The sequence below is a fragment of the Sphaeramia orbicularis genome, chromosome 6 (assembly GCF_902148855.1).
Source record: "Sphaeramia orbicularis chromosome 6, fSphaOr1.1, whole genome shotgun sequence".
NCBI classification, from domain to species: Eukaryota; Metazoa; Chordata; class Actinopteri; order Kurtiformes; family Apogonidae; genus Sphaeramia; species Sphaeramia orbicularis.
In genome coordinates this window covers 55,812,875-55,821,226 of record NC_043962.1, presented here as the reverse complement: position 1 = coordinate 55,821,226, position 8,352 = coordinate 55,812,875, and the positions used below count along the sequence as shown (strand labels likewise).

At 43.4% G+C, this 8,352-nt stretch overlaps 1 long non-coding RNA gene across 1 annotated transcript; it reads left to right on the top strand.

Annotated features, from left to right (window-relative positions):
- Window positions 1–5,466: 5,466 nt before the first annotated feature.
- Window positions 5,467–7,697, top strand: LOC115421533 (uncharacterized). Its single transcript, XR_003935697.1, has 3 exons — window positions 5,467–5,526; window positions 5,608–5,907; window positions 7,651–7,697. It is a non-coding gene; the product is annotated as an uncharacterized LOC115421533 (long non-coding RNA).
- The last annotated feature ends 655 nt before the right edge of the window (window positions 7,698–8,352 follow it).

Sequence of the window (8,352 nt, the reverse complement as noted above, 5' to 3'; positions counted from 1 at the left end):
AAAATATATTTACCTAAACTGAAAGTTCTAGTAGAAAGGGGGAGGTGTCCTTGTCATGGGCTGTGAGTATGGAGGCTCCTCCCCCTTTGTGGGTGGAGCTATTATTAGGAAATATTTTGAAAGTTCCTCTTTCTTTCGCAAAATTATATTTACATAAACTGAGAGTTGTAGTAGGAAGGGGGAGGTGTCCTTGTCATGGTCTGTTATTATGGAAGCTCCTCCCTTATTGTGGGTGGAGCTATTGAGCATGAAACATTTTAAAAGTTCCTCCTTCATTAGGAAAAGCATATTTCCCTAAACTAAGAGTTGTAGTGGGAAGGGGGAGGTGTCCTTGTCATGGGCTGTGAGTTTGGAGGCTCCTCCCCTTTTGTGGGTGGAGCTATTGAAAACAAAATATTTTAAAAGTTCATCCTTCATTTACAAATGTCTATTTCCATAAACTGAGAGTTGTAGTAGGAAGGGGGAGGTGTTGTTATAATGGTCTGTGAGTTTGGAGGCTCCTCCCCCTTTGCGGGTGGAGCTATTGAGCAAGAAACATTAAAAAAGTTTTTCCTTCATTAGCAAAATTTTTTTTCTATAAACTGAGTGTTGTAGTCAGAAGGGGGAACTGTTATTCCCATGTGCTGTGAGTATAGAGGCTCCTCCCCCCTTGTGGGTGGAGCTATTGAAAATAAATATTTTAAAAGTTTCTCTTTCATGAGCAAAAGTATATTTCTCTAAACTAAGAGTTGTAGTAGGAAAGGGGAAGTGTCCTTGTCATGGGGTTTGAGTATGCAGGCTCCTCCCCTTTTGTGGGTGGAACTATTAAAAATAAATATTTAAAAAGTTCCTCCTTCATTAGCAAAAGTATATTTCTCTAAACTGAGAGTTGTAGTAGGAAGGGGAAGGTGTCCTTGTCATGGTCTGTGAGTATGGGGGCTCCTCCCCTTTTGTGGGCGGAGCCATTTAAAAAAAGATAAATCTAAAAAATTCCTCTTTCTTTAGTAAAAGTATATTTTCATTAAACTGAGAGTTGTAGTAGGAAGGGGAAGGTGTCCTTATCATGGTCTGTGAATATGGAGGCTCCTCCCCCTCTGTGGGCGGAGCTATTGAGCAAGAAATAATTAAAATGTCCGTCCTTCAGCAAAATCTTATTTCCCTCTATTTGCGTTTGAGCACTTTGTAGACGGTCCCTAAGTGGTCCATGCAAAATGGTCCTGCTAAAGAAAGCAACTGTTTTTTGATGTAACAAAATGCAGGTCATTTGGGCTGAAATGATGTTGTAGTATTTTGCCAGCATCACCAAGATCACAACAAGGTAACATTTGTGCTTTGTGGTCCTTTCGTTTGTTCATTATTGACCCTTTGCACGTTACGTCACGCTGTGTTCGCCATGACGGAAGGCGGAAGTACCGGACTGCACACTGGACAGCAAAGCGGCTAATGTCGAATTTTATCTGAATGTTGTTGTTGTGTTGGTTTTTTAAACCTGCTTTCCACGTCCAGTGGTGGCACACAACAGTTCCATCCATGGTTTCAGCTGGTTCCAGACAGAGCCTGGATCTGATGGACCTGATATTATAGACAGAACAGGCTCTGTTTGTGTCCAGAGCATGTTAGCATTAGCTCCACCAAATGCTAGCTAGGTGCTAGACTGGGTTAACTACTGTGATCCACTGTGTTCCAGTGGCTGTCATCAGTACCTTCAATACTAGTTCTGTTGTTGCAGTGTCTGCCTTTGGACCAGCTCCACTCTGTTCTATGTCCTACTGTTCTTGTCCTGATGCTGTTCCATAAGTTCTAGTGGTGGAACTGTACATATGACTGTGTAGATAATAGAAAGGCAGACACTTCAATGACAGAGCTAATACTGTCACATGTGCTGGTTTGATATTTAGACAACATTTGTCAAAGTCAAAGCCAAGGTTATAATCATTGACGAAAACGAACGAAATGACGAAAACTAAAATTAAAAAAACATTTTCGTTAACTGAAATAAATAAAACTTTAATTAAAAGAAAAAAAGGATAACTAACTGAAACTGTATTGTGTGTTACAAAACTAACTCAAACGTATAAAAATTATGGATAACATTCCCTTAGTTTTCATCTTTGTTAATGTCAGATTGATATCAAATTGACTTATTTCGCTTCAGCAGTATTAGCTGGTGACACCATATGACACTTCACAGTCCATCATGTCTGGTCACTGGTGGTTTCCCGTCGTCTTCTGGTCCCCACTCTACCTGGAACATACAGACTAAAGCTGGGACACAGCAGCACGGTCCTGTCTGGGATTTACTGTAGTGATGCGTGGGTCGGGTTTTTTTTTTTTTTTTTGCTCACTGTGTGTGTGTGTGAGTGACAGAGACAGAGTGGAGCCGAATGAAAGAGTCAGACAGGTGTTGAACTAGCATCCAGGTGAAGACTGGAGAGTTTATCACCATGAAAAGGCCTTCCAAGGCCTTAACTGCACAGTTTAGAAGAGGAGAAAAGAGGAGGATGAAAACTAATCCAATTATAGAGGGATGGAACCTGCTACAATGTTAAAAAAAAAAAAAAAAAAAAACATTTCATGTTACTAGCTACAGCTAGCTGAATTGAAATGAAGCAAAGTTGGCTAATAATGGAACTGTAGATGATTCCGATATGAGATATCTGCTAAGGTGTGGTTTACTGCTGAACTGGGTTATATATGTTTATAAGTGGTTTATATATGTTTCTTTATGGTTTCTATATGTTTTTATCTGGTTTACTGCTGGCTGCTTTGTGCATCTCCTCTCACGCTTTGCACATCTTCACATTGTTTTCACGTAAGTAACGTTGTGTATGGATCACACACCCCCAACCTACTATAGGGAATTTATACATCGTACTGCACATATGTTTGTGTCTCTGCTCAGTCAATGAGCCGCCCTAACCCCACCCCCAATAAAGTGTCCAGGGTAACCCATATCCGCGCCTCACTAATTGCTTTGAATAGAATAGTGAGGAAGATAAAATATATGAAATAACTAAAACTAATACTAAAACTAAATTAAACTAACGTAAAAGTAAGCATTCAGAAAAAAAAAAAGATAACTAATACAAACTAACAAACATGCTCTAAAAATGAATTAAAACTAATTGAATTAGAGAAAAAAAAAGTCAAAACTAATTAAAACTAAACTATAATTAAAAATCTAAAATGATTATAACCTTGGTCAAAGCACAAACACAGTTCAGACAGATTTGGATCCAACCTGATCAGCCTCAGTTTCCTGTTTGGTTCCTCATGTGGACATGTTGGAGTTCTAATCCCAGTCTTGTCCTGTTTTCATGGCTGTCCTTTGTGTTTTTCCTGCAGGGCTCCTGTCTGAAAACAACAGCACTTCAACAGGTAAGAAATGCACAAAGGAGGGATGTGAACTGGGCTGAAGCTGAACATCCTGGTTCAGGTGGTTTTCATCTGAACAAACTGGAGCCAATGCAGAGGATTCAGGAAGGATGGGTTTACAGAAGCTCCACTGAGCACGCTCAGCTCCTGTTCCTGACATTTGGACAAGTGTGGCTTTAAAGATCCACAAGTGAAGGAAACACTGACAAACAGGAGCAGACTGAGCCATTCAATTCACTGACTGAATGAATGAGGGATGAACTGAGTCCGTTTGGACACAAAATCTGTCAGTGGGACTGAAAACACTGTTCACACATGGAAACCACATGTGCTCAAGAATCCAGTCCATGTGGTCCAGATGGTGTGTTGTGGTTCTGGACTGGACTCTGACTGGTCTGTCTTATTTCTACAGAGTCGGTCCACTTCAGGTTGGTGGGAGGAGCCAGTCGTTGTCACGGTGACCTGGAGATGAAACGACAGGATGGAGACTGGAAACCAGTGGATGGGTTAACCTGGTACAGGAAGTTAGGAAACAGAGTCTGTGCAGAACTGGACTGTGGATCTGCAGTTTCAGTGACAGGCAGACAGACTCGTTCAGGTAGAGAGAAAGATAGAGATAGTTGGTGGATCAGACCAGACTGTGATGAACCTTCACTCAGTGACTGTTTTACATCTAAGACACGTCTCCTTTCATTCCTGGAGCTGAGTTGTTCAGGTAAGAGCATGAACACTGAACCCTAACCCTTCCACTGTCACTGTGGGCTCCAGACTCTGTGGCCTCTCAGATCCTGGTCGGTCCAAGACTTCAACTCATATTTAATGTGAACTCACACAAACTGATCAATACAATCAATCGGTCTATATTTATATAGCATTTTTCATACAGCGAAAATGTAGCGCAAAGTCATTTACATATAAAAAATCTGTACACCCCCCCGACACACACACACGTTACACACATACACACGCATGCACACACACACATAAGCACACACACATTACACACATTACACACAGACGCACACTCACGTTTCATACACACACGTTTCACACACACACACACACACACACACATTACACACACACGCACGTTACACATACATGCACACAAACACACACACACACCTCTACCCATATTGATACTAAACTAAATATAATATAAATATACAACATTAAACAGATCAAACAGAAGTATTGGTTAAAGCTAAATTCAAAGGTGGTTGTTGAGCCTGGTTTTCAAATGTCTCCATTCTCCGTGGCCCTCAGGTTCCCCCTCAAGTTCTCCTCAGGTTCCCCCCAGGTTCCCTCAGTTTCTCCTCAGGTTCTCCTCAGGTTCTCTTTAGGTTCTCCTCAGGTTCTCAGGGGGAGCCAGTGCAGTGGTTTTCAAACCTCTGTAATGTGAGCCCACCTTCTGGTCTTCATCAGCACACGAGCGACTGAGTTCTGCAGAAGCTGGAGGTGTGAAGGTCTATCTGTAGGAAGATCAGAAAGCAGAGCATTACTGTAGTCAGTTCTACTGGAGATAAGAGCAGGCATCAACATCTGCATATTGGCTGTAATGAGAACTGGACGGACTCTGGCTATATTCTGGAGATGATAAAAACCTGTTTTTAGATGGATCCAAAATGAGGAATAAAAGTAAAAATTAACAGCCAATAATATCCACGTCCACAAACAAAAAGCTGATGAACATCATGTCACACAGAAGAAACAAACACTAACACATATGAATGTGAGTCCACTACAGTCCAGTAAAATCCACTATATAGTCCAAGCCCCAGACCTCGGTCTCCTCCAGTCCACTAGAGTCCCTTAGAGTCCACTTCAGACTCTCGTCTTATTCCAGTCTTCTTCCATCTGTGTCCACAGACTCTGTCAGACTGGTCCATGGGTCCAGTCTGTGTTCAGGCAGACTGGAGGTCCGGTCTAACCAGTCCAGGTCCTGGTCCTCAGTGTGTGAAGGACACTTGGACCTTCATGGTGCCCAGGTGGTCTGTAGGGAGCTGGGCTGTGGGGCTCTTGAGTTCCTCCAGGGGGCGCTCTCTGGAGCAGCGGAGGCTCCTGTGGTGCAGACGTTCACCTGTGAAGGCCATGAGTCTGCTCTGCTGGACTGTGGAAGCTCAGGGGCACAGACCTGCTCATCTGGAACAGCTGTGGACCTTACCTGCACAGGTGGGCGGAGCTTTGACTGACACCAGCTGACATCAGTTCACTCACTTTGAGCTCATTTATCTGTCACTTGTATTTGATCAGATCCTGATGATGTCAGACTGGTGAGAGGACCCAGTCGCTGCAAAGGTGTTGTAGAGATCAAACATCATGGAGAATGGAGAGACATGGGACATTATTCTCCCTCTGACTCCTGGACCCTGAAGGCAGCAGATGCCATATGTCGTCGAGTGGACTGTGGATCTGCTGTTTCTGTGGTAGCTGGTCCAACTTATGACAAGTGGTTCTTCAGCCCCCACTGTCTTCTCTCTACATCTACACTGACGGACTGTGTGACAACACGTCCACTGTCCATTGGCTCCGCCCCGTACCTCACCTGTTCAGGTAAGTCTACTGATGATGGTCCTGATTCTGTCAGAGTTCTTCCATGAGTCCATTCAGGTGTGTTTTATCTGAGCTGGGTCAAACCAAACCCAGTCAGACCAGGTCCACACATTGGACAGTTGGACTGAACCATCAAACACATGCAGCTGAATTCAGTTCCAGTCCATGAACGTGGTCACATGACTCTGCTTTCCAACAGGCTGTTGAACAGCTCAGAAGGACTGAGTCCATTAGTTTGAACTGGACTTTGTGTTGGTCCATGTGCTCTTTTTCCAGCTCTATGTGGGTCTGCTGGACTCTGAGGACACCATGGAAACATCACTGACACTAAAGCATGTCCTTAAATGCAGATGTTTGACATGAGCCACATGTTTCCAGTGGTCTGAGATGAACCAGTGCACAGGTCACTGATCAAACCCACTGCATTATGGTGCATTCACTGACCACTGGGATTGTGTGTGTGCCTTTGAACAGACCCCACTCACACGTATTGAATGTTCAGTCTGACTTCAGAATGACTGTGTGTCCACCAGCGCTGACGTTCAACTAACTCTAACCTGTGACTGAGGATCCACAGAGTGGACCTGAGGCCTGTTTGAGTCCAGTCTGAATGTAGACAGCGCCCTCTGTTGGAATCCAGATCAACAACAGCACACACTCACTGTGTCCTTAAGCTCCACATTCAACACTAAAGGGCCTTTTATTGGTGTGTTCTGTGTTCTGCTGTTTTCTTTGAGGACGTTGTGTCTCTGGTTGAACTGGTCCATGAGTCCTGTTTAGTTCCTGTGTCACTAATGACTGACAGGAGGATTTGAAAGATTAAAGATCGCTTTAATCTTTGATTTTAACATGGTGTTTCCTCCAAAGTTCAATGGTTTAGTTCTTGTTCAACTGACATTTTGTCCACATTTCTGCAAAAAAGCATTTGTTCAAATACAAATTGACTGATTATCAGTTTCTTTTCAGATAACACGTGTTTCCTGCTTCTGTAAAAATCCACTTTCAATCATCCGTCATATTTCCAAATGTTATGTGGTCAGCCAGGCCCATAAATTCCGATTTTCTAGTGAGAAAAGAAAACATTCTGCAAATGAATGTGAGAACATGGTTCTGCACAGGGAACGTGGAAGAACATTTGAACATGCAGCCATTTTTACAAGTAGTAATAAGAATAACAATTATTGCATATTTGATCCTTCTAATCATCTCTGTGGGTAACCAACCATTATTTATCTCTCATAATTGTAGTATTTATTTTGTATAGAACTGTTCTGTTATATGTTGTACTCCATTATTAAAAATGAACAGATGTGATGTTAACTCTTTCAAACCTGACGTGTCACTGCTGATACACCCTGTGGAGTTTGGATGGAACTCTTTCACCGTTTAAGCATTTGGAAAATTCCAGTGGTTTCTGAAACCTGAGACGTTGTGCTTTACAGGTTTTATTGGGTCATTATGGTCATTTCACTCAGGTCTGAACTAGAAGCTGGAGAAGAAGCCATTTTAGCAGAATTAGAACATGCAGTAAATTGGAAATGACTAGATTTTGAATGTTCTAAGTGTTCTGGAAATATGGGCAAAAGGACGAACTGGCAGGATATTTTCTAACCTTTTTCTAGTCAAAAATAATAAAAATGTCCAGGCGGCCAATTTTAGGCTGAAGAGTCCACCCTCACACTGCCGTCTGTCCAGGGGCTTTTGTGTCTTTAAACATGTGTGTGTGTTGTTGTGTGTCCACAGACTCTGTCAGACTGGTCCATGGTTCCAGTCTGTGTTCAGGCAGACTGGAGGTCCGGTCTAAGCAGTCCTGGTCCTCGATATGTGAAGAGGATTTGGACTTTAACAATACCCAGGTGGTCTGTAGGGAGCTGGGCTGTGGGGCTCCTGGGCTCCTCCAGGGGGGGCTCTATGGAGAGGGGGAGGCTCCAGTCTGGACCAGTGAGCTCCATTGTGAAGGACATGAGTCTGCTGTCCTGGACTGTAGAAGGTCCAGCTCAGCTGGGAAGACCTGCTCACCTAGAACAGCTGCTGGACTCACCTGTACAGGTACCAAGGGGGCGTGGCTTTCATATGACAGTGTGTTCCTTTGACTCATGTCTTTGTGTCTCTGTTCAGATCGAGGTGGTGTCAGGTTGGTGGGACTGGAGAACCGCTGTGCTGGTGCTGTGGAGATCCACCACTGGGAAGAGTGGTACCCAGTAGCAGACCCCTATGGAGACTGGGACCTGAAGTCTGGATCTGCTGTGTGTCAGCACCTGGACTGTGGATCAGCTGTTTCAGTCAACAGAACATATCATTCTTCATTCAGACCTGCGTGGTGGATCTCCGTTCCTTGTGTAAAGCTGAAATCTGGACTGATGGACTGTGTTGGAATATATGGTTCCTATAATCACTCATTTACTTTGGACGTGGTGTGTTCAGGTACAAATGGACCCAAACTGT